Below are 25,551 nucleotides of genomic sequence, written 5' to 3'. Positions count from 1 at the left end.
GTTTTAAGAGCTGCTTTAATGCACATCTCAATCACAAACGCTTTTTAAAAGGTACTTTTTTTTTGAAAGCAATGAAAGTAATAATGCTAGTAGCTATTAATGAAAATTGTTGAAACTATTTTCAGAAATTGCCTAAGTGTCTAGGCAGCTGCCTTATTAGCAGATAAGGATGATGAATAACGCTATCCTGAATATCTGCTCTTGTGCTACAGCACTTAAGATTTGCAGATGTGAAAATGATTGGTTTTTCAGTGACCCAGCTGCTTCCATGATCTTTCTGTTTTATGGACACCTGTTTCAGGTGAGCTACTTCTTGTTAATGACAGAGCTGGTAGTAAGTCCCCCTCCTGATACTCTAGAGTTTAGGACACCAAATTTATCTCCTTTGAAATTAAAATGCATCTTACTGATGCCTTTAATTGGACATTTCTTCTTCAAATGTGCTCCCATATGTAAAATACTTTTCAATGAGCAGCAGGAGGAGTTAGCTGCTTGCTCTCTGATGCACTTAGAAACCTTTATTGGAGATGATTGGGTCAATTTGTTCCTATGTGAGTAGGATTATTAATCAACTTCCTTCATTATATAACAAAAGTGGGTCAGAAAAATGACTTTAGGATGCAGTTGACCCATGTGAGTCAGTCTACTGTGGCGTTTGTTTTCAAGAAAGCATTTCCCAGGCAAGAGTGTCCAAACCAAAGCTCATTGGTATTGTATTGTACTGCAACCTATTTCCAAATGTTTTGGTGAAGTGATATATGGCAAGAGTTTATTGGATACGCCTATTGAATACTTTGTCATGACTACACAGCCAAGCTGGTTTCTGTACAGTTAATAGGCAAGGCTAAGGAGGCTGTGTGACTGCAGAAGTGTGGGGTTGATGAGCTCTCAGCTGTGCTCCCCGGCCTGAGCACGATATGGCTGCAGCTGTTGTCCCAGCACTCCTTTATTGAGGTTTAACTCAGGGCTGACTTGTGAGAGGTAGATATACCTCCTTCCCCTATGTGGAGCAAGAGGGGAGAATCCAGTGCAGCTATTATAAGGCACTCTCGTTCTTGTTTGCGCAGCTATGGGTGGCAGAGAACCTCTCCAAATGGAAGGTTGTTCCAAGAGCTCTGTTGTGACTACCAGAGGTGCAGGGTAGATGATATGCTGCCTACAGGCATTCTTTGCTGTGGGAAATGTGGTACAGGCTACTTTGATATTGGGGTTTTTGTGTGTTAATCTCACATTAGATCAAAAAAGAATATGGTCATCTTTATGGAGCAGGTACAGGATGGTAGCTTCCCATTCCCCTGTTTTCTTATCTCTTCCACTTCAGTAGCACACTCAAGCACAATCCCATTTATCTTTTACACAAGTTTTCTTATTGGTGTTTGCATTCGAACAGGGAGTTACAACTACAGCTGATCATTTGTTTGTTCTTCTCCAAAAGATTATTTTGCCTGTTCAAGTTGATGGAATTTAACTGAAATGGCAGAATTTTTAGAAGCAAGCTGTAATGAGGTTTCAGCTATCTTAGCCTTTTTCCTTCTCAGGTTTTGTTTATTTATCTTAATGGCTCAAGAGTAATAGAGAAAGTAGGGTGGATAGGAAGAGGCACTGTAATATAGAGTTAGTTTATTTTCACTTTGTAGAATGCATGTGGAATGTCTCAACATCTTGCTGTTGTACATTTAGAGGGTGGAATACTCAAGAAATAAAACCTTTTTCTCTTTTGCATGTATCCAGTAGGGTTCAGCATATCCTATCACCTGGCAAAGTCCACTACTGTTACATGAGTCAACTGATATAAGTCACTCTCCTGCTAAGTATGCTGACCTTTGGAAGCAGAAAGTGATTTTACATCTTTAATTTTAGCTGGGAAAATAAGGAAACCTATATTACTTCTGTGGGATCATGTATTTCTTGAAATTCAAGCAAATCAGTTTATGCAAATGAAGGTATAAAAACAAATACAAGCTTTGCTTCCTAGTTGGATCAGTAACAGTACCTGTTTGTGCTGAGGAAGGAGGAAAAGCAACAAATATTATTCCAACAGAACAGAGAAATGTGGGAGTCTTTGTGGTACAGTGAAGTATGAACACAGAGGAGCAGGAACAGGTGGACAAGAAAACTGCCCCCAAACCAGGCTTGACCCAGCTTATGCCTAGCTCTGGCCACATCTGGCATCCTTTGAGCTTGGACTCAGGGCAGCCCTCAGGAATTGGGCACTCAGAGCTTGCAGGGTCCTGTGTGCCAGAGCACATCTGGCACTTGAGCTGGCATCTGGCACATGCAGCTAGGCTCCTGAACAGCCAGGCTTGGCAGGCAACTCTGTACGCGGCACGCTGGCTCTGAGGGCAGATGTGCTGGCAGCTGCTGGGGAGCTCACCTGGCTCAGCCTCAAAACTGGGCCCTGTGCTTCTAGGGCTATGTCTGCCCTTGAGACCTTCCAAGGTGAGTAACTTGAAAGCAGGGTGGCATCAGGGCTTTGTCTAAACATCAGGGGTCCTGTTAGTGACTTTTAAAGGGCTTCCTAATGTGTCCCTCATAAAATCAGGTCATGTCAGGTTATACATGAGCTTTCACAGGATTTTGACGTAGGTTTTGTGGTGCTCAGAGACTGTTCTGATTACTTCTATGTAGAATAATGTGTGTTCTAACTATCCTTCAGCCGAGAAGTTTCAGTGGAAAACTGCAGAAATCATAAATAAATTTTTGTTACTGGAAATCTGTGAGAGCTTGCCAGGTATGCTGTGTAAGATGACATTGTGCAGTTGTGCAACTTAGTGTGATTGTTACTAAAAATGAAACATGACTATTCACTTAAAGTGATATTTAATGGTGCTCTTAGGCAAATACTTGTCCTAAGCTGAATTGCAGCTAGGGGTCTCTGTGTACATGTAGGAGGCAGCAAAATGGGAGCTAGAATTTGCATTGGAACCCATTTGTCACTCTCAGAAGTTTGCGTGATAGCATTTTGGCGTGGATTTTTAGATTCCAGATAAGTAAAATACGTGCTTTGTTCTTCTCCAGCATGTACTCTTAAGCTTACTCCTGCTAACACCTCTCTCTTGCATGTCTCTGCGTTATGCATCGTGTCATGCCTCCCATTTGTTTCTTTGGGAATTAAGATGCTCCTTCACAGGTTGCTTGACAAGGAAGGACAGGGTATGGCTGTGGGGCTGAGGTTCTTGTGTGGCTGCCAACAACAGCTCCTGCCCTGCTACTTGGTCTAGGAGGGTTTTCCCTGAACACAATATTTAATGTGGAGCAAAGAGCTCAGATGTTAGTCCTCTATTTGTAGTGTAGGCTCTTTCTTTCTACAGGTTACTGAATCCTTCCTGCTGCAGAGGAACTGTGGGCATTGCAGTGACAGCATGTCAGTCTTTGGCTAATGAAAGTCTGAATTCTTTTCAACAATGAAACACAGCATAAAAATGATGTTCGCTGGTGTAAGAGAGGTATGTGTTACCCAAGTGATTTGCATGAATTTATGGTACAGCTGGGAATAGAATTTCTCTTTCCTCAGCCTGAGGTCTGAGGGGATTTAAGAGAGACAGTCTCTCTGCTAATGTTCCATAATAGCGTCTGTATTTTCCAAAGTGAAATTAAAATGAATTGTTAAAAAGTGCATGCAGTAGAAAAATATGGTGATAAGTACCCAAGAGTGAATAGAGAAGCCATGTAAATCTCCTGGATTGGTTTAGACCCTGGTGGCTGAGATATTTTAGATCAAAGAAATGGAAAGGAATATAGAAGTAGGAACATGACTTCTCCCAAAATGAAACTGCTTCAGGTTTCTTATTTTTTTTTGCAGCAGTACTGATTTACAAGGGAAAAAATGACTTTTTTGTTCTTTTGATATTTTTGGTTCTGAAGATTGCTAGTTTCTCTTTGAAGAGTTCATCTTATAGTTTCATGATGAGCTGCAGGTGGCTTGTGAAATCAGTATGACAGTGTATCACTCATTATGACACTTTTTGCTGACTAAGAGCAACTTTTAATAATGGATTGGCTGATTAATGCGCATTTTTATCAACATTATTAATTCTCAGCCCACTTCATGCACGGAACTGACCTACAGGAAACTTTTTCTAAAAAGTATCAAAAAAATCCCTAAAAGCATGAAGCAAATATCATCCTTCACTCTGCTGCATGCCATTTAGTTCACGGGAGCCATCAAACTTAGCAGAGCTGGGTATTTCTCATTTTAAAATTAACAGTGTAAAAAACCTTTTATGTGTTATGTATGATTTAGCAGATAATGGCTACAGGAGATGTTATCCCTTTTACTGGTACAGTGTGCATCTGGGAAAGTGCTGAAATGAACGAAAAGGAGGCATGTGTGCTGTAACTGACCAACTCTTGCAAAGTGCTTGGTACTTTTCTTTCTTACAGCAATCCATGAGAGTTGAAGGCACACTTCACTTTGCACGAAGCACTTAGCACATCTAATCTAATCTATTTTTAATGTAACTTTCATTTTGAAGCATCCCGCTCTATGGGAAAATCAGATACAGCAGTGTGATGTTATTGTTAATGTTTTAGATGCAGTGAGGTCAGAATTTACAAAGTTATGCATCGCATAACAACTACCTACTTTTACTCTCAATTGCCGGCTACAGAAGTTAACAAGTTAGACAAATTTGTTTCAGTTTTCAGTTTGTTAATGTAGTTTGAAATATCCACATTTCCCATTTGCAGAAGCAGGCTGTCTTCCCCATTAGTGGAGATTGGACTTGACCCATCATATAATCACATAAGCAGGACTTTTATTCTTGGCTTTGCTGGGGCAATTTTGATCCTTTCTTCTGATTCTTCTAAAGATGAAACCAGGGGACATGTATTTATGGTAGAAGATTGTGGCTGTGGACCTTGCAGCAGAAATGCTAAGTCACAGCTTGAAGCAGTGATTGAGCACCTGGTGGGAAGGCAGGGCCAACCCAGGGAAGCTCAGGTGTGTGCAATGTACCTGAGTGACTATAAGGGGTGGATCCTGGCTCCACCCCTTCCCAGACCTCACTGAAGGTTGGCAGTGGAGGTGAGGGTATCTTGCTCGAGATTCCTGCCTATCTCAGGCTTTCTAAAGGTAAGTCGTTTTTCTTCCTTTGTTTTTGCATCCACAGCTGCTGCATTTGGGCTTGTTTTCATTTGCTGTAGCCTAGCGTTGTGCCACTCAGTTATTATTGCTGTACTTTCCATGACGTTACAGCGTGACAGAGCTTTTCTGTTCACAGACCGAAGTACATTTACAGCCTCATGTAACTACATCTAGTAGGTGGCCAGACTCAGCTCCCTCTGGCTGCATAGTTGGGATATGTCAAGGATAAGTGCCTCTGAGTATTATCAGTCCTTTCCTTTTTTCTTGTGGGGAATGGGGAATTGAGAATAGCAGATAAAACAAAAGATGGAATTTTTGCTGTGATTTGGTCCTGCTACTTAATGGCTAAGAGGCACAGGTTTGCCCATACACAGACTGATATGCTGGAGGTGTGTAGTGCTTTGGTATCTGCATGGCACAGCTTTGTCCTGTGGATTTCTTGCTCTGATGGGGTTTGTCCCACTGCTGCGGGATGTTCTGAAGGGATAGAGAGAGTAATGGAAGCTTGGATGATAACAGGAGGTCTTGTCCTTACCTCATTGTTCGCTAATCTTTCAGTAAGCTCTATCTTCCTGCCTTTGGTTTAAAAACAAACAAACAAAAAATTCGCCCTGTGTTAAGTATCTGTAGCAAGTTGATATGCAAGTTGGTTCCACAGGAAAAAGGAGGGCCTGTTTTCATTTTCTACATCAAAGAACACTAAGCTTCTTGACCAAGCCTCATCATAAGGATGATTTCAGCACAAATATTCCTTAGAAAATGACAAGAGGAACTAAGAAACAAAATTGAAATGGAGCATTAATTTAAAAGAACACAAGCATCCTAATTGGAGATTTACTTTAACAGATTTGTCTGTGTCTGAAAAAATGATGGCTGGGAGCTAATCAGACTTTCAGCAGGCACCATCTCTGAACTGTTCTTAACAACACTTAAATCCTTTCATTGCAATTTCAAAACAAATTTAGAAGCCGTCATCCATGTGGGTAATCTAAGGAACCATATCTTGATCCTTTGTTCTAGACAGATGTATTCATTAAAATCCCTAAAAACAACAGGGAACAGAAGGCATGCCAAGGTCACTGTGATATTCTTGTTCTGCAATGACTGCAGTAGTCTGTACAGCATATATCTAAATCGTATCTGGGCCAGCTAAGTTCCACTGACTCAGCTAACATCATACCAGGGATGAAGTGGCACAAGTTTTTGGTGCTTGTTGTGAGAAGCCACGTAAATGCGTCTCCAGATGTGTTTACAGAGGTGTATGAGATGCAAAAGTGAACATCCCAAATTCTCAATGCTTAAGTTACTGCATGGGGATAAAGAGTATTACTTGTGGCTGAGGAATATCAACTGAGACAATGCAGTCAGCAATGAGAAGCTGCCTGCGTGTCTTTTATAGAGAAAAACAATTCTCATTAGTATTAACAAAAAATACTCAGCTGTGTTTGTCAGGTTAAATTCAAGAACATATTATGAATGCTTGAATATGCGGCAGCTTACATGTGCAAAGGCATCGTATGCTAGTTCTTTCGGAGTACCCCCATGATAGGTTTTTGAGCATTTATAGGGAAGAGATTAGAAAAGCCTCGCGTTGAGAGTGACAAGGAGACAACCACAGAAGTATGGCATCTGGAATGGAGGAGCACTTATTAATAAAAAGAGACATGCATACAGTGCTGACTGCTGGCAAGTGATGCACTCCCATGGAGTGGGTGTGAGTTTCCCATGGAATTAAATTAAGTTCCATTTAATCCTATTTATTGTTTAATTAAAAGGCAGAGTAGCAGGAGACCTTCATCTCCTCTGTTGGAGCCCTTCACTTTTTAGCGCTAGTTCTCTGTGCTGTGAGGTTTGTATGAGGTGGAAAGCAGCTGCCCAAGCAGTGTCCTGGATTTCAGAGCATAGCGACTCTGTGCTCACTGAAAGGATCTGTATTATGGCATATTGCTGCTTCATTACTGATCCTCAGGAGGAGGAAAGAGAGAAGACGGGAAAAGGACTTTTCAATAAGTGGACAGACAATGTAATCAGGATGGTATTTATACTGGAGGGCTGCTTTCGTAAGTCTGTGCTCTCTTTCCTTTCCTGGACCTACACTGTACCTACCAGATTTACTACCAGCTTTGGATCCCTTTTGTCTGAAGTGTTGGCTGCAACAGTGCCTAAACTAAGCTCTTAATGACAAATCCAGTGGGGCCATGTGGAAAAAAATAAATACATTGGTTAACTGAACTCTATAAGGAAAACAGGAGAATTTTGCATTCTGACAAACTCAGGATCTGAAAAAGGGCGCTGGACTTTTGGTGGAAGAGGTTAAGGAGTATTTCCAAGAACTTATAACTACTGTTACAGTACTTTAGCAAGATAATCTTTGAAGTAGTTTTTCAATTGTTAGAACTTAGAAAGTGAGCAAAGATTGCTTTCCAGTTTAGTTCGTCAGCGTGCAGTTTGCTTGTTATGCTACTGTGTATGTGTACATGAGATAGCTATAGTTAGACTTAAATACAGTACATCTGACAGAATGGTGTTTGTTGCTGCAGACATTTTGGTCCAACCTAAATGCAGATGTTGATAATAGGCTGCTACAGTAGACCACTGATCCAGTGTTCATTTCAGACACAGTGACATGACTCAGTCCTGGTGCTTTCTCAGCACCTGATTTAGGGGCTTACCTGTAAACAAGCTTTTTTGAACTGTGTCGGTCCAGGCTGTGGTGATGCAGTGAAATGAATATCTTGCTTTTTGTGAAGCAAGCAACTTGAGATATTTTCTGCTTGGGAGTGATGGAAGGGTAGAGACTTCTAAGTTAGCAGAGGCAACTAGAAGTAGTTTGAAACTTTGTCTGCCTGTAAATTTGCTTGTTTTTTTTTTTTTAATTTTTTATTTTGATGTATGCCATAAAAATATTCTGGGTAATTTCTTTTTTGTGTGGTGTATCTCTTTGCTTCCTGCCTTGCAGTATTGTTTCCAAACACAGTGGAAAATGATGACTAATCAGCAAAGCTGAGGCTACCTTGCAGGCTGTCTGTGCCTTTATTTGCAGTGCTGAAAGAACATCTGGGGTTCCTCTTCCAAAAGTACTTTGATTTTTAGCTCAGGAGAAATGGGGGCAGGATGTTCTCTGTGAATCAGCCCTAACCCCTGTTGGTCTGACAAAGCAAAACCCAAGTTTTTTGACCTTGCTGGAAAGTCTTTTCTGTTTATTCATGAATTTTACTGTGGTCAGGACATGGGAAAGATTTTGGCTTTACATGTTTGCACTGGAAAATACTCCTGCTTTTGTTCATTCAAATGGAGAAAAGGTTTTTGTTCTACTCCTTGTACTGTGAGCGTAAGAGGAAACTGCCCGTATTTCCATTGCTGTTTCTACATTGCCATGGGAACAGATTTGAAGTACTGCATCCATTAAGTCACTTAATTGAAAAATGGCACAGTTTATCCATTCAAACTATGCTGTTGCCCCTGCTCTTGTATGTCTACGTGGCACCATGTAGTTTTTGTGCTAGCTTGATCTCAGCTGCAATATAGCTGTGTTGGCTGCAATTGGTTACGATCACTTGGCTTGAGATAAATAATACAGGCAGGGCACCATGCTAACATAGCTGTGCTGCCAACTCAAACTTGTGTGAGATGATTCAGAGGTAGCTCAGGTATACACACTGATATAACACTGTATTTAATTGAGCAAGAATTCCTCATCAGACTTCTCATAGTACTTTACATTCAGTTACTACTTGTGCGAAAATGTAATGCTCTACCTACTTATTGTGTTCATTTTGAGGTTGGTTTCTGGTTCTGTGATGCTAAATCAGGCTTAATTGTAATAGAATAAGGCTTTCAAATGTAGTTCCTCTGTAGTTTAGCAGTTAGTGCTTATTGAGCAGGAAGAATCAGGAGTGAGTGAGGCACAGATGGAGACAAAATGAGGCCCCTGGAAAAAAAACTGTATTGCTTGTGTTTTTGACTGTGTGATAAATATTTAACTGCTAAAGAATTTCCAAGTATACATTTGTATGATAAAACCTATCAAAACTGTATGAATTTAAGTACCTTTTAAAACTTATTTCAAGAGAGAATAACAGGGAGTAATCTTTGAGTATATTCACCTTTTAAATGAGACCACATTCACAGGCTTTTAATTTTGTCTGCAGGATCTACCAGTATGTGTGTTTTCTTTTAGGAGGAATAGCATAACTGTTTTGGGTCCTCTGTTTGAACAGACCCAGAATGTAGGATATAGATTACAGAAGTTTACAGAGGAAGTTGTAAGCACCTGTTAGCATTCTGCTGCTTTGTGTTTGTCACCCCTGGTACTGTAGGTGATTCAAATGAGATTGTTGGCTGAGTTCAAAAGGGCAGTGACTCTGCACCCAGGTTGGAGAAGATGGGCTGCGAGCAACTGCACTAAATCACCAGGAGGGCAAGGGGATGAAAGAGGGAGGAAAAGAGATTTTTTTTTTTCCCCTTTATTACTATTAACAGCTCTCACTTCAGTATTGCCAACCTTTCTTTAGCAGTCTATAAAATATTACTTTTCCTAACTTGAATAGATATGTAGGTTAGTTTTCAGGTATCCGTCAATGGTAAATAAAAACTCAGCGGAGAATCTGTCCATTTAAAAAAAAAAAATTGTTTAAGTAGTTATGTGACAATTTATGGAGAGGGTGCAGTGTGGAATTAAGTCTGAGCTTTGACTTTTTACCAACAAGGTACAGCTTAGAGTGGCATTTGGCACGCCATGTAGATGTCTTCTTTGACAGCTCTGTGAACTGGGTTCTCTGTGAGGGGGGGGGTATGCTTGGTAGTTGATTAACTACTCTTCCTTTGGAATATTCTTGAATCAAGCTGATCCTCGGGTGATATCAATAGTGTGAGAGAGAATGAACATTTGTTTGGGGTGTGTCTCAGAAAGCATTTTATGGATTAAAATGACAACTATTCAGTTGTTCGATTCAGTCACGTTAGTCTTATTTAGTGAGCTGAGTCTGTATGCTTTGCTTGGCAAGAGATGTAAAAGACAACTGAAGTGGGTTTTATGAATTTATTAGGAATAAGAAAAAAAAAGGAACCAACCAACCTTCCCTGCTAGATTGAGGGAGAAAATAAGGAGTGAGACAGGACTGGAATAGTCAATGCCTTCTTTGTTTTCTGTATTCACTAAACAGTTAATTGTGTTCAGATGCTTAATTAAATTAATTTTAATAAGGGAATAGGCATGCAGGCCAATGCAGGGAAATAATAAGTTTTGTGTTTTTTAATTAAAAGGCTTGATGAACTTTGGGCTTGGCCTAGGCTACATAAGGGGTAAACTGAAGTGATTTCTCTAATAGTTGAGAAATTAGAGGCTATCTGCAAGATTTCAGGAATGATGTCCCAGAGAAAAGAAGAAAAATAAACATAACAATTACCTTTACAGTGGAAGATCTAGTGGCTAGTCGAGCAGGTAGTCAAATTTTGATTCCTTAAGGATTTTGACCTGAGACAATCAAGAATCTTATCTTAAGAATACTGTAATTGAGGTAGATCTGAACTACCAGCAGGGCAGAAGCACCATCTTTGGTATATCTGTGTGCTTTTAAATACTTTCTAGACAAAGCTTTTTCTGAAAGGCCCGGATGTCATAAGCCTGTGTTAGCTATGTCATAAGATATATTAGTCACTCTAGATGTGATTGCCATAACATAACCGCTTATTTACTTATTTTAAAGACAGTTGTTTAGCAGTCTGAGTGGTGCACAGTGGCTTGCAATGAAACAACCCCCTCCATCTGGGGTTGGAGCAGAGTTCTACACTCCATTCTGGACAGCGTTTTCCTTTAACTTCATTATGACTCAAAATGAAGAAGAGAGGAATCAAACACTCAGAAGGATGTCATCAGAACAGAGGCTAAACTGGAAATGAAGTTAAACTCTATTTTTGGAAACCAAATGCGTATATATCACAAGTCTTTGGCTACTCATATGTGTGCCAACTACATGGCACAGTTGCAGAATAGCAAACATCATTCCAGAAGGGTGTAGGAGGGATGTCAGATGTAATTATTCTGCACACCTTGTTGCTAGTGAAGGCATAGCTCTATTCCTGCCTTCAGCTTTAGGCACCACGCTTCAGAAATGAGTTCGAAGGATATGAGGGAAGAGTAATGAGAACAGCAGGTAGTTTAGAAGACCTGAGCTAGGAGATAAATGATGATAATTTCTTCCCCCTCGAAGAAAAAAAAGAATCACTTGTCGTACGAAAGACTTGCAAGGAACTTTTGGCATTGTAATAGGATTTCTACTTGCTGCCTGAACAGCAAAGTTTTTAGGCAGAGGTTAGGTGGTAGAGATGCAGGCAATAGCCTCCATGCTGAATGGCTGAAATACTCAGGGTAACTTGCTTTTAAGAAAATAGTGATTGGTGTTATTTGCCTAAGCAGACTGGAATGAAAACATTATCTCTCAGTGTTAACCACCAAGTATTCTGAGCTTCTTTTTTTTTCCCGAGTGTTCCTGTTTTCTTCTTAATATCTTTCTAATGCCATCTGACTTGCTCCACTGGTACCTTTTTCCTCTGTTTTTCAAGATTATTTCTTGGTCTGGTTCAGCTAGCAGGCATGCGTCAGGCCCTTCCTTGCACGTTTTGGCAACCACGTGGCTATTTCCTGGTACTAGGGCAAAAGGTGTTGGTGTGTGAGGCCAGCAGCTGTTTTCTCACCAGAAATGGCAAAATAACTATTTAGAGCTTTTAAAGTAACTATTTATGTGATGAAACAAAATGCTAGATATGTGGAGATCCATTTCATTAATGCCTTTGTGGGATGTCTGAATTACACAAAGCTTGTATAACTTACATAGGGAAGATACAGTAATGGCTTGAGTTTTTTTTTTTTCTTCTCGTGGAAAGATGTTAGGCTTTTCTCAGAAAACATTTTCTCACCTATATCATTCTGTACAGTGTAAAGCTGATGTTCTTTTACTGTTAAAATTGATCATGTAGGATTCATAATATCTGTAATTTTCAGGCAGTACCTAAATTCAAATTTATGCATTTAAACTGAAATAGAACCTTGACAGTATTTATTTTACATACATATTTTAGTCTCGCTTACCCATCCCTCTAGGCTAGGTAGGCTGTTACTGTTATCCGAGGAGTTGCCATGGAAACACTATTACACTCTCCTTCCTTTTCAGTCTGTTTCTCTGAGGCAGGATCTGTCTCTTTAACACTGTGGCTGTGCTAAAATGGAAGTAAAACCCTAATAATTATAATCCAAGAGTTAACTCACTGGCTGATACTGAGTGGAATAAATTTGTTGAAATCAATGAAGCAGTGTCAAATGGAAAGGTGAGAGTGTGGCCCTGGATTTTTAATCCTTCCTCTTCTCTTTTTCTCCAAAATTAAATATAAAAGTGCTTTGAGGTCGAAGTCGGGTATCTGTAGGCAAAAGTTTTTCAGGTAAAGAATGGGCTTTTTTCTCAGTTATGGTAGGTACATCTTTGTCACCTTACTGCTGTCCTTGGGCAATGGTGGTCATTTACAGAAATGTAACTGACGGAAGGTATTAATGATTTTAAATTCTGAAGAGTTTCCAGTGAAGTCTTCAAGAGAAAGGTGTTCCACTTTGTACGACATCTAAGTACTGGCATGTGTACATGCACTCGTTATGGCAAACAGATAAGATCACTCACTGAATTGAAACATGTACCAGAAATAGGAGTTTATATGGTGTAGGCATCAAAGCAATCTTATAAAGCAAAAGTGAGGGGGAAAGTGGCTTGTCTTATCCTTAAATCTCAGATTTCAGTGGTGAAATAGGACCTAAAATGAGAGAATTGAGAAAGATTCTATTCATGCGATCCTTTATGTTTTAGGTGAACTTTTATCAGCCTCTGATGAAAGAGGTTCAAGAATACTCCAACAAAAGGTTGGGATTATGTGTTTGCAAAGTGAACTCCTAACTGCAAGGACTATTTGAGCAAGAACTGTAGTCAAGGTAACCAACCACAAAATAATGGGCATTGTTTCTGTTGGCAGTCAGTCCCAAGAGGACTGACATCCTTGCCTTGTTTGCTGATCAGGTGGTGGTGGCAGGGTAGTTAGTTTTTAGAATACAGTGGCTGCTTTTGTTTGTTTCAAATTGATCTAATAGTGGCCAGGTACTGTATCAACATGATTCTAAAATAGTACTCTGTGCAGCTATTAACATGGCTTAGCAACTATTAACATGACTTGCAGGAAGTGGAGTTACCATAAATAGCCTCGGCTGAATTAATTTTATTTCAGAAAGAATTTTCTGCATTCAGGCACCATTAATGTTGAGTAGCCGATACAAACAGGTCACGCTATGGAACATATTCTGGAATATACTTAGAAAAAAAATGATTTAAGAGTAGGGGGCAGAGCTGAAGGTCAAAAGTGCTGTATCACTAGGGATTGTTGGGATAGATACTGGGCAGATGTATTCAAGAATTGTTTAGGTTTATGTAGTTGCCAGAATCAATTTGTTATAAAGAATTACTGGGTTGACAGATGTAAAGCTTGGGCTGGTCTTGGGATTGGAGGTAGGTTTTCTACTAGATATGGAAATTCTGCTAGTTTGAGTTAAAAATCTTCAGCTCGTGCAGTCTATTATTTGGGCAATATTTCATATAGTCCAAATCATATGGTGCCTCTTGAGAGAGTCTGAAGTTCAACAGATCATTCACGTCTTCTCAACTGCTTTGTCATGATGGTGCAAAAAAGGATATAAAAATAAATCTCTGCCATCAGATATTTATTTCTATTTCCTTTGTGAATCCTTTAATCACAACGTGACTGTTTCAGATTGCATGTCTGCAGGAACATCTGAGCTGCCCTGAAGTGTTCCATTTCAGCTCAAACATCTCTAGATCTGTAGTTACAGCTGACTTAATTTCTGCAAAAATCATCCTGTCATACCAAATCCTGCAGTGAGAGTGCAGTGAAATAGAGCTATGGTAAAAGCTACTTCCACACTTCGTATGTTATAATGAACTAAACATCTACTGCATTTCACTAGGTTATAGAATTTTGTTTGAGGTGACAGATTTTTTTTAGGGCAAGGTGATACAAATTTGAAGGCTGCGTGCAGTGTGTTCTGAAAAGAAGAATTAAAATTAATCCTACTTCTTGGTTAAAATAATTACAAGAATGATATGAAATATGAGAATTTATCTGCTTATGCATGTTATAAATGACAAGAACAGCTAAGAAAATCAGCAAATGCAAGATTTAGAAAAAATAGTACTCTAAAAAAAATCAGAGGCTCTATTATGAAGTTTTTCATCATCTTCTGACTATGTCTATTCATTTAAACCTGTATTGTATTATAGAAACTTATTTGTATGGTTCAGTGTATCTCAATTAAGATTTTTCTGCCCTGTCATAAAGCTTATCACAGGCTAAAAGTTTGCTTTTATTTCTCATTCTGTGAAGCCTGCCAAGTTCTGTATGAGCTGTCACTCACTGTACTACGCTCAGCAGATGAATAGAAGTTTGTTCACAATGAAGTTGTCCCAAATTTCTCAGGGTTTTTTAGACCATTTGCAGTCTGTCCTATCTTCCTAAATCCCTTGAGCAGAGCTTTTGAGTCAGAAACGACTGTGCTGCAGTGCACCAAAACAGCAGACAATGGACCTGAAGAAACAGCAAGAATATCAATCATTTAATAGGTATTTCTAGCAGGAGCTTCATTTTGGTCTCTCTTTATACTTGTAAAGTATAACAAAATGATAGTGTGTTAATGGCTGAATGTAGAAGAACTGATTCACCATTTCACACTGCAAACGTGAAATGTCAGGAAATGAGAGTAATACCTCTTTGGCCCAAGACATAAGCTAAAGTGTCAGTAATAGTTTCTTACACCTGTTGTTATGGGGTCACTGTAGTGGCTCTCTCATAATATGCATATGACACGTGGCACAGAGGCATGGCTGTCCATCTACAAAAGCCTAAACCGTGATGTGTGAGTGATTCAGGCATTAATGTCTGCTCCCTTTTGAGCAGGTAAGTGCTTGCAGAAAAGTTCACTCTGGATAATAAGTCACTGTAGGGTCTCTATCTCTGAGGTAAGTAGCATTCAGTGATGAACGATGGGCTCTGAATTTATAAGGGGGTGTATTTACTGTTAAGTTGCATTAATATGTTAAACTTGAGAATCAACTTAGAATATTCCTGGAGAATTTGCATAAAAACAGAATTATGAAAGATTGGAGAATATTTTTCACAAGAGGCTCATGCGCAATCATGCAATTGCACACTCAATTTCTTCACCTTCAGTAAGACGCCAGTATCCCGGCTCCATTTCCTCATATGAATATGCAAGAACAAACTTACGTTTCAGTGAGAGAGTATTCAACATTCAAGGAGAAGGAATTTGCAGAAGTGTTATAATGTGCATCTTATGTGTGCCTTCTGCTAGAGTGGATGAGAATATAAGGAATTAAATGTTTGGGTGACTTAAAATGATGAACAATCCTTCTCCTAACTCTGCAAATGCCTTACTCCTTTTGTGCCAGAATGAGTCCTGTCTTCTGGACATGTGATGTCCTCAACCTATTCAGTTTTTATCTGAATTTTTTTGTGTGCATGTAGCATGGGATGAATTTAACATCTCCATCAAGTGAGTTAAGCCATTTGCAGTATTTCCTTCAGTTAGTTCTCTTTTTCCAGCATTATGCAGGACCCTGGAAAATAACTTTTACAGGAATGTATTTCAAGCTGGTTATGAATGAAGGAATTGAGATGTGTTTTGCAACTATAATGTAACAAGCCTCTATGTACCTTTAAGCAGCACAACTGAAATGAAGAGCAGCAATGCAGAGATTGTTGCTCAGCTTTTCTGAAGCATTTCTGACATGTGTGCCCTGTCTTTATTGGGTGTTTTAGTATGAATTGTTCTGCTTTGTCTGGAGGACATTGCATTCATTCTGAATTCTGTGATTTTCGTTAACTATAATTTTTTGGGGGGGATATGACATTGTGTTAGCGTCTCTGAGATTCAAACTAAAATTCTTTTAAATTCAAATGAGAATTTTGGCATTGATGACAATATATTCAAGATTTTCACATGGTGTGTTCTGAATGCCCATCTCATTATACTTAAATGTCATTAGGCACAGTCAAATGTCAGCTGAGAGAGCTCAGTCCTAGTCGAGTTTGGTAGTGTGAAAATGACGTTTCAGTTGAGGGCTGCCTATGCTTTTCCTTTAGAAGAGCCATGACTATCTGGTGTTAGGCATGTGCTGCTGTGTGTGCTCAGTGTTACCATCTGTGTAAGCTGGCAATGAGCTGCCTAGGAGCTGGGATATTCTTATACCCAGAATGCAGAGACCTCTTCCCTTCTGCTTCCACCCCTTGCATGATGATTTGTCAGAGCACGACTCTTGGCAAGCACTGCAGCAGACTGCTGAGATTCATGAGGCAATTGAAGGACCTAAACTAAATAAGCAAATGTTTATTTCTGTGATTGTCCTGCAAGATTGCAATCTCTGTTTTCATCGGCATGCCGTGATGAGTGACAGAAAACTACAGCAGTGTTCACAGAAAGAATTTCATGTGTTGTGGTCACACAGCTAATTTCACCAGGAATATTTGTTCTGAGTTAAAGCAAACAGTCAGCAGTAACACTTCATTTTTCCAGAGCAGAACCATTGTCCTGTTAAATCGTGTCTCCTGCTTTCAGTTTTAAATTCTTCAATGTCTTCTGTCCCTGGGTTCCTACTGGAGGAATTATTGGACACTTTATCATCATTTCTGTATTATTTCCCTTGTGAAAATCAAATGCCTGGTCACGGCCATAAAACATGCGTGTCATATTTTTAAAACTGCCAGACTGTGTGTGAAAATGTGAAGTCAAAATCGGCAGAGAGAGATCCCTCTGCAGTCCTCAGCACGGGGGGCCTTCAGTGAGATGCATGAAGAGTTCCAGGAGGAGCTGCACACAGGCCTGCAAGATGTTTGGGTTGAACTGTGCGGTTTGGCTCCTAAGGTGTGCAGGTTAGACTGAGACCCACACTGTTAAAATTCCCTTTGGCAGAGAGTAGGTACAGATAGGCGAAAGATATTGACTCTGAGCTCAGGGACTGGGTTTTCCTTGTCTTTTCCAAATAGGTGTCCTGCGCTTGGTGTTGGCAGGGTTCTTGCTGGGTTAAAGCATCCAGTCCATGCTGGGCTCTGTTGCCCATACTTGGTTCTCTGTGTGTGCCTTAGATAGTGGCCTTGGGCTGCAGAGGAAGCAATCTCCTCTGGGTTTGGGGCCTTGGCAGAGCAGTTCAGCCTAAGGAGCAGAGATCTCTGTGATAATTTGCTTTAAGGCAGGAAAAAGTTCTTCTCCTGACCTGGAAGAGAGTTTTTAAAGGTCTGAGTGGAATTTGTGTCAATCTGCATTTTTCATCCAGTAGCGGAAGAGCAATAGAAATGAAGTTATTTTTATTCTAATTAATGCTAATGATAAAAGGGAGGTCTGTCTTTTATCCTTATTTTCCTTGGGCTTCTATGGTTCTTGATTTACGCTTTACTGCAGTGTCTAGAAGAAAGTTGCAACGAGTAATCCACATATTAGTTAACAGAAGTGGCAAAAACATTTGTGGTTATGTGTTTGGCATGGGATAAAACTTCTTTAAAAGACAGATGATTATTTGTGGAAACTGTTCTTGTATATCTGCAGCTTCATCCCGTTTTCTGAGCTTTTTGAAATATATTCCCACAAATGCATGCATACTTAATTTTTTTAAATTAAAACTTTTGTATAATTTTAAAGATTTAGATTTTTGTTTTTAAAACGATATTTGAGAAACTTTTAAAGAGGAACTATATGAAAATGCTTGTCAAGAAGAAAAGTTATGGTCTATTGTGGAAATTTTAAAAATAATGTTTTTACAACTCAAAATCCTCAGTAAAGGTAAGTTTAACTTTTACGATAGCCAACTCCTATATTGAAAATTTTAGGTAGCAGCAGCAGTGACTTAATCATTATAATCTCCATGTTAGATGCAACTCACTTTGTCTTTACAGACTTATGCTAACAACTGTAATTCTAAAAGTAATTGCATTTATGAAAATAACAATGGCTGCAGAAAAAACCAATCTGAATAACACAAAGGATGATGGAAACAGTTGTTAATAGATGATAACTTTCACATGTGCCTCAGGAACACTGAATAATTCTTTCTGCTAAAAATTAGGACAAAATGGTCCTACTCTTAGCACTAGTAGTCTAAAGATTGCGCTTGACTACATTTGTAAGATGTATTCCTATAAGATGTACTACTGTGTTTCTTGGCTATGGAAACCGAGAATTTTAACATGCAGTCTTTGAGGACTTCTGTGAATAGGTTTTCAATATACTGTGTATTTTTAAAGCTCCGAGTTGAGAAAGATGATGTGTCTTAAATTGATTAGAGAACATCTTTTACAGTTAGAGATGCTGCATGACCACTGGGAGATGTTCATAAATCTTATTTCTTTTTGGCAATGATTTTTATATGTTGGTTGATTTATGTTCTGAGAGGGATGCCAAGAGACTAGCACCATAAATCATGAAAATGGAACAAGGTAATATGCAATAGGTAGTTACAAAATTAATACTTGGTATTAGATGAAATAAATTGTAAATATTCAGAAGATGATAGAGTGTGTTAATATACATAATTAATCCAGCCCTGCATGCAGAAACTTGACAAGAAGAGTGTACTGATTTCTTCTGGGTGCTACAACCCTTGGGAATAGTCTTCTCTCCTTCGATGTTAACTGCCAGTGGGCTTTAATGGTGTCAAGATTTTACCTTAGATTGTGATCTTTCCCCAGAAATTCAGAACCTCTTAATAGGAGAAGCAGGAAGATATATCAATTGAACCAAATCATAAAAAGCAGGGAACAGAACATAGGAAAGTGGGTTGGCACAAAGGCTGTCTATGGAGAAGAAATTCTATGTAGCACAGTGACGTTAATCTGTAGCAGATGGTACTCTGTGGGGTTCACCTCTGGGATAAGCTATAGGAGGTTGTTTTGCTGGCAGGCAAATGACATCTTTTCTGCCTATAGTCCTAGATTATAATTATTAGGGAGCTGGTTGAGGAAGAAAGTTTTAGAAACCCAACAAACTGCGTTAGCAGCAAACCCAGCAAGTGGTTCTAGCCAGCAAATACTTGTATGCCAGAGTTTATCTGAGCTTCTCAGCATTCATATAAATAAAGAGTGGACATCTCTCCCTCTTTTTCTAGAGTCAATAAGAAAGATTGAAATGGTAGCTATAGGAAATACTAAATATGAAGACATGTCACAGGCAAACAAGCCTACAGGGTATAAGACTTATCAAATTGTGCAGCTGATGTGGAAGAGCACTCAGTAAACCTCATGGACAGAAAAATCTACAGAGTAGAAACAGTCAAATGTTTCCAATTGAATTTTGAGAGAGCATTGAGGAAGCCAAGGCTCACCATGAGTCTGGCACATTGCAGATAGCTGGTGCTCAAGAGGATCATCATCTCTCAGTAGGAGACTCTTTTCTGTGGAAATTAATTATATAGAAGACTGTGAACATAAGAAAGGGTGTGTGTGTGGAAAAGTCAGGTTGCACATGAAAATAGAGCTAAATAGCATATAGAGGGGGAAAGTGTACCAATAATAGATGGTGGATTGTCAGCAGTGAGCAGCTAGTCAGAGGCAGAGTAAAGTGTGTGGGAATTCCTAAAACAAAGCATCCATGGATGGTGTACCAAAGAGGATCATAGAATCCTTGGAGTTGGAAGGGGACTTTTTAAAACGTCATCTAGTCCAGCTCACCTGCAATGAACAGGGACCTACTCAGCTAGGTCAGGGTGGCCAGGGCCTGATACAGCCCCGCCTTGAAAGTCTCCAGGGATGGGGTATCAGCTACATCTCTGGGCAACCTGTTCCAGTGCCTCACTTCCCTCACTGTAAAAGACTTGGTTTTTTTTTTAATACCAAACCTAAATCAAGCCTCTTTAAGCCTGAATCCATTTCACCTTTTTCTAACATCACAGCCCCTCCTAAAGTGTCTGTCCCCTTCTTTCCTGTAGCTCCCCTTTAGATATTGAAAGGCCACTATCAGGTCACCTCACAGACTTCTCCCCCACTCTCTCAGCCTGTCCTCATAGGGGAGGTGTTCCATTCCATGGGCCAATTTTGTGGCCCTCCTCTGGTTGAGCTCCAGTAGGTCTATGTCTTTCCTGTACTGAGAACTCCACATCTGGATGCAGCACTCCAGGTGAGAGCTCACCAGGGCAGAAGGGCAGGTTCACCTCCCTTGACCTGCTGGCCATACTTGTTTTGATGCAGCCCAGGATACAATTGGTTTTCTAGGCTGTGAGGGCATGCTGCTGGTTCATGTCCTGTTTCCCATCCATCAGTACCCCAGGTGTTTTTCAGCAGGGCTGCGCTCAGTACTGTCGTCTCCCAGCTGGTATTTGTAGTGAGGGTAAAGGATGGCGAAGTTGGATGTCATGTTGGGTGGTATAGTAACTTATTAAACTGTAGGGAAAATAAGTTCAATTTCTAGCTGGTCAATAATGAAAATATTTAGTTTTCCAGTAATAGATTGGAAAAATTAAAGAGCTGAGATATTCCTGGATTTGGTTGGAATTAGGCCTTGATATCAAATATTTGGTAAAGCAATGAGAGTAACAGTTTTGGTTCGTCATGCAGATCAGCCTGAATTGAGTCATCACAAAGTTTTTTTTTTTTTTCAAATGTAAGGCAGAAAAATGCAGGCATGAAGCAGTCAGGGATTTTAGAAACACACGTACTGTGATGCTTATGGTTTAGTGCTGTTTACAAAACAGAGGAATGGAAAGATGTGAGTATGGAGACTGAAAATACAGACCCATACCAAAGCTTTATTTCCATGCAGATGAAAAAAAATTATTGGGAAATAGGACAAGTATCTCTTGGTGACTGAGAATTTAAAGCTGAATATTAGGAATAAACAAAGGAAGGGCAAAGGCTGAACACCTGATCGAGTTGGATCTTATACGAGAATCACAGTATGGAGACATCAAAAAGAGCAAGAGGCCTTGTTCTGTACAGAAGCAAAATCTGTTGCAAGTCCAATTCTCAAGGACCATTTTACGTAGTTTTCAAAAAAGCTGGTGGCATCCTTTAAGATAATCTAAATAACATCCTTTGTAGCACACTGAATGAACTAACAGATGAAATTGCATGGCTGGAAACAAGGATGTTTAATCTGTGTGTAAATAGGGAGAAATCTATGTCTAGAGTTTTCAGACATTCAGAAGAGAAGAGGAGCAAGCCATCTGCACAAGCACAGGCGTGTTATTTTGAGTGCTAAAACTATGTGAAGTCTTGGATTTGGAAATGAAACAATTTAAGTGCATGGAAGCAAATTTGGATTTGGAAGGGCAGCAGAAACAGCCAGATTTTGTATATCAATCTCGCGTGAGCAATACATTTATGAAGTGCTCATTGATTAACTTTCTGCTATATGCTTGCTATCTCTACACAAGGTTTAACAAATGCCGTGTAGTTAACATTACTATTGTTTCACCATCATCTGGGCTGAGAGAATTTAAATGTGACAGTTACAGATTTTAGAGAAATATGCATTAGTTCTTAGCATAAATAGAATTTGAATGTCTAAGATTTCAATCTAGAAGCCCTCAGAAGTTTAAACCTTAAATTAAGTCTGTCTCAAAAAATCTATGTTGTGCAAATTGTCTTCTGGATTCCTGCCAACTCTCCTGTCACATCTTGCTCTTTCTAGTGTTACAGCTCTTCTCAGGGCATAACCTTGAGACTAGTAGCAACTTGAAATACTACAGGAACAAAAGCGTATTTGTAAGAGACAGAAGAGAGGGATTTTCTTTGAATGATAAGTTTTCAAATGATAGGTGTGGGAAGCATCTTCCTCTCTTTCCATTAACTCTTTTATTTATAATTATTTCATTCTTACCATTGGGTTAGTGGGCTTTGTGTCAGTAGATGTATCTATTTGTTGTCTACTATTGGAAATGTTTTTTGGCCACTGAATGAAGGAAAAAATACACCAAGTGTTACTTGTGAACAGCTCTCAGCATGCTTTCTGTGTGTGGTTGTCTCTGGCTGACCTTGCTGAAGAGACCTGTTAGTGTAGGAGCCATTTGGAAGAGGAAAAGGCAAATAATTGCAAGTTTATGTGCCTATCCTCACTGGCAGGCACTGGAGATGTTAATAAGGTGTGAGCTCACAAAACATCTGGGGAATTATCAGCTGACAGAGGATAGCTATTATTAATTCGTAAGGGAAAAATTGGTTTCTCACAAATGTGGAAATGTAAACAAATGGTCAAAGTGGACTTGCAGCTTAGAAAGGCTTGAAGTATGATATTGATGTTATATGTAAAGGTTTGCAAGTTATATGTAAAAATTATTTTAGGAGTCATACTCAGGACAGGCATTTGGTCTGAAGGTTTCTTTATACAAAGTATACAATTAGCCTCAAATTAAAACATTGTCTTTAATCCACAGTTGATCTGTGCTCAGTGCGCTCTGATCATTTCACTTGAGCTATGGTATCTCAAAGAGAATAGTATAAGAAAGTGTAAGAAGGTAAAAGAATGAAGTTAATGTGCTCTTGATTCTTTAGTTGGATAGAGCCCTTGTGGATGGGGGCTTTTTGTACACAATGTCAAATAATCAATTACTTTTTTTTGTCACTTGGAAACAACTTGATACTGGTGATTCATCTGTGTATGCTTGCAACAGGGCTGAAATTAGCATTAGGTTATTAATTAGCTTGGGTAAGTATCTGGTATGGTGCTACAAAGAATTAACTCCAACTGCCTACCTGCTATTCCACCTTCCTAGAAGTGGCTATGGAAGGAGGGAAAGAAGCAGACGGTCTGCAGTGTCCAGGTACCCTGTAGTTGACCACTTATTCTGCTTGTCACATGCTGTGGTTTATTAAATGCTTTTAGCTATATAGAGATTGTCTTTTCTGTGTGTATATTAATTAGCGTGATTTATTTAATCTTGTGGCTATTTGTTGCAAGTTACTATCATGTTGCATACAAACCATGGAATCTTCCATGCAGAGTAATTACATAGGAGCAAAAAAACTGATCTGTTTGAGTCTTGTAAGAAACCAGTGTTTCCCTGTAGATTTTTACAGACATGTTCATTATGTAGGTTCACTGATTTTTGTATTAGTGACTTGTGACTAGTGACTGTGGATGGGCAAGGATGCAAATTTGGAGAACTGACAATGATTTCTTTGGAATCCTTTCTCATAGCTATTGTACACAAACAATATAAAACAGCAAATCAGTCTTTTGTTCAGATAAGAATGTAATTTAAGATGTTTTTTTTTAATGGTGTAATATTTTTGTTCTTGTCTTGGCAAAATAGTTTGCAGAAAATAAAAACAGACTTTGCATGTTAAAACAGTTTGCTAGATGTCAGATCTGACCATGTGAAGGCCAGTCCTGCAAACCATTGCCACTGAATGTACTATGTTCTGGTAATTCTGACTGGAAAATGACCCAGGTCTATGTGACATGCACACTCAAAGACATGCTTTATTCATGCTGACTTTTGAAATCTGGGGCACAACATATAGTATTTCAGGAGTTCATATCCCTCCATGTTTTGCTGGATTAATTTCTGGTTAAACTACTGTTTATTCTCTACTTCATTATCTTTTCTTTTTGTGAGAATAATGAATGTGATTTTGTGCCATCAATATACTTTTTCCTCAAAAAAGTAGTAATGCCTTCTTTTTTCTTCTACTAACCTAGAGCCAAAATAATCATATGCTGATAAATAAAGACTTAAGCTACCTCATGGAGAAAAAACTCCAATTTGGACTTTTTCCTCCAACTGGAAATTGTTCTGCCAGTGAGGGTAGGCAAAAATAATGTATTGAATTATACATGTGGAGTTTTAAAAAACCATTCAGATAATATGCTACGAAATTAAATACATATGACATTAACCTAAATGTTCTTTAAAAAAATCTGTGCCAGTGCCGTGGTAAGATGATGGATAAGATTTAATTAGAAATTTAAAATGTTTTCTTCTTAAAAAAAAAAAATGTAGTCAAACATTTTAACTTGCTTTTGTCTCTATTTAATACTTGGTGTATTAAAAATGCAAGACTTCTGCATAAACAGTTGAGTGAACTGTTAGCATAGAAACCAAATCCAAAAGCTGTAATAAATGGAGTTCTTTTACTTAAAGATGTTGGTAAGCCAGCGTAGTTCAGTGCCAATTAAAATCTGTCTCTGAATCCAGTCTCCAGTGGACTCAGTGCATCTTGTACAGTACAGTTATTGATGGGTGTACTTTTAGCTGTACATTTTATAATAACATGACTCCAAGGTTACTATTCACTGTTGCACAGCCAGTGTCACCTAATTTTCAGATTCAGCTCAGTGAGATGTAAAATCTGCATTTAGAGAGAAGAATTTCGGAAATACGAACGCAAGTATCAATACCTGAACAGGGATAATCTTTCCCAGGAAATATTTATTGGGATATATAATGTAGTATTTTCATAGAGATAAAAATATGGGAACTGCCCAATGGAGACTCAATTTCTCGATGATCAGAGATGAAGAACTTTCTGGAAGATACTTGCAGACCGAACACATTTTGCTGACATTATACAGACATGAGTGGGTGAAATTCTGTTGTCTTTTATTATGATGATTTGTTTCTTTTCAAATGCAGGTGTTAGATGAGATGATCTAATTGTCTCTTCTGGCCCTATGACAAAGTGAAGCCTCTACTTGACTGTATTCCTGGACTTCTCTCAAACTCTTTTCACCAGGCCTTTGGGGAAGGAGGTTTCTAGTGGAGAAGAATTTTATAGAGCAGAGAAGGGTTTGCTAGCAGAATTATTTGCTGTTAACAGTTGATATTTTTGGGAGAAGAGAATGTTTGCCAAGGTTTTGAAATGTCTTTTAAATTTTCACTATAGGTGCCTATGGCAATACTTAGGCATGTCTTTGTATATTTTGTAGAGGAACATGAGTCCACATATTTCATGGCAGAGCTAAATTTCAACACATATTTGTATGTCTCAGGAAAAAAAAAAAAGTGGGATATGACTATCATCTGTCTCATGTCACCTTTCCTGGAAGCAATGCTTTCCAGTTTTGCTAAATTCATCCATCTCTTAAGCAAACTGTCAGAGATTTAGAGGATCAGAACTGTGCTTTTGTTAGCTCTGGTTCACTTAAGAGGTCTGCGGACTCACTTTTGGAAATCATAGCCCTTATTTAAAAGGAGGCCTAGAAACATTTATAAAAGTAGCACAATGAGATGGAGTGATTTGTAACCATGGATAAATCATCAAATACACAACCTGCAAGACAACCAAGGTATTATACAGTCCATTGTACAGGTTACGCACAATTGCCAGCTGGCTCTGTCTCGCAAAGCAATTTGGAAAACTTAAGATGGTTTGTGGGAAGGAACACTGACAAAACCTTTGTAAGCCTTTTGAAC

General features: G+C 39.0%; 1 protein-coding gene across 4 annotated transcripts in view; it reads left to right on the top strand.

Moving 5' to 3' along the window:
* NCKAP5 (NCK associated protein 5) overlaps positions 1-25,551 on the top strand; it is a 441,589-nt gene that overhangs the window by 36,285 nt on the left and 379,753 nt on the right. Inside the window, exon 3 of one of the 4 annotated variants that reach the window (XM_040704245.2) lies at positions 3,312-3,446. The exons of 2 other annotated variants lie outside the window; for them this stretch is intronic. The gene's annotated coding sequence lies outside the window, so the exon portion shown is untranslated. Of the gene's footprint in view, positions 1-3,311; positions 3,447-4,989; positions 5,075-25,551 lie in introns of those variants that run through there. One more of the 4 variants, XM_040704246.2, reaches the window with a different exon arrangement.

This window comes from Gallus gallus, chromosome 7 (genome assembly GCF_016699485.2).
Source record: "Gallus gallus isolate bGalGal1 chromosome 7, bGalGal1.mat.broiler.GRCg7b, whole genome shotgun sequence".
NCBI lineage: Eukaryota > Metazoa > Chordata > Aves > Galliformes > Phasianidae > Gallus > Gallus gallus.
This window is presented reverse-complemented; position numbering and strand designations above follow the sequence as displayed.